The following is a 1,458-nucleotide window of genomic DNA, read 5'->3' as shown; positions in this document are numbered from 1 at the left end:
GAACATTAAAAGCTGATGTTATGAGATTTTGAGACCAGTACACTAAGAAACTACTTTTATTGTAAAAACAGTCAGCTGATCGAATGCACCTATTTCCACATCTACACTCCATCAGCTAATTATTTCTATTTGCCTCGCTTTATGAGCTTCACATCACTTTTGCCTTGTACCGCAGAGTTTGCAACGTCACAAATGAATGGGGCCAATCTTCAGTCTGATGTGAATGTGTAATCTAACATTTTCAGTAAGAATAATGGACAAAAGCAGTGCAAATACAAATACAATTTATTGAAATGTGAACCAAAACTTAATCAAACATCTTTTAAATAAAAAGCACATATGGACAGAAGGTGTACAACTATTGAATGTATAAGTAAACACATTTAGTCAAATAAAGTGACAGACTAGGCCTGTGCAGTTGGCATCAGCTTTGCCCAGCATGGGCTCCTCCATCAGGCCTGGTCCTCCTCGCAGAGGAAAGACCCTCAGTCCTCTCCAAACCAACAGACAGGACGTCCATCACACAGAGGTTTCTCCCTGAAGTGTCTGCAGTTTTCTGGACACCACGCTGTCTCAATCCGTCCACACTGAATATGAGAGGGGAAAAATGAAAATAACAAATGCTTTAGTTTAGACAATAAGAAACATAAAGTTGACTGTTGAGTTGCTCAATTTTTTTAGATTGTCAATACTATTACTGTATAACTAATATATCAGGTTAAGAGGCACATTCAAATAAAGATTGGTCTTTAAATTCATGTTGTCTTTTGAATTGTTTGTCTAAAGTCAAGGATCTAGAACTGGTACTTAGTTTTAATGATACAGTCTGGTTATTATGCTGTTTGGAGGAGGCCTCACAGATAAGAGCAATAACTAGCGACCATCACATGTACCTTAGCTTGACTTAAATGTATTAAACGTATAATTAAGTGATATCAAAATATAAATAACTAATGTCATGCAAACATATTAATATTTTCTTGATTCCAGTGATGAATTTAGCACAATTACTTACAAACGTTAAGGGATTTTAAGATTCTGAAGTATTATGCTAAAAACTCAATAACTTAGATTATTATTTATAGTTTTGCTGAATAGTTTCATGTCCGCTTACCTTAGAAACGTAAAATGCCACGGCAGTGTGCAGATGGGGAGCATGTTAGCTTAGCTTGGTAGCTTCAGCTAGCTCTGGAACTTTCAGCTCGGTTGCAGCAGGTCCTGCCTCGGCTCCGCCTCTTTGCCCTTATTTGGAGCAGGCTGGAGTAGGCGGGAGTTGAACTCTGACGTCACTGTCGAGCCGTTAGTGGCCGACTCCGCCTACTAAGGGCTTCTCGGCAACTCTGCAGAATCCTGGGTGACGTCACAGACCCTACGTCCATTTATATATACATTCTATGGTACAAACTGAGTCCGTCCGTCAATCCGACGGACGGACAACTTCTCAATTAAAAAAAGAAG

At 39.1% G+C, this 1,458-nt stretch overlaps 1 long non-coding RNA gene across 1 annotated transcript; it reads right to left on the bottom strand.

Moving 5' to 3' along the window:
• Positions 1-267: 267 nt before the first annotated feature.
• On the bottom strand, positions 268-1,233 carry LOC307015498. The gene is made up of 2 exons (XR_013801555.1): positions 1,115-1,233; positions 268-587 (listed from the first exon to the last, which is right to left on the bottom strand). It is a non-coding gene; the product is annotated as an uncharacterized lncRNA (long non-coding RNA).
• Positions 1,234-1,458: the final 225 nt, after the last annotated feature.

This window comes from Notothenia rossii, assembly GCF_949606895.1.
Source record: "Notothenia rossii genome assembly, chromosome: 1".
NCBI lineage: Eukaryota > Metazoa > Chordata > Actinopteri > Perciformes > Nototheniidae > Notothenia > Notothenia rossii.
Note: the sequence above shows the minus strand (reverse complement) of the source record. Positions and strands in the feature narration are given on the sequence as shown.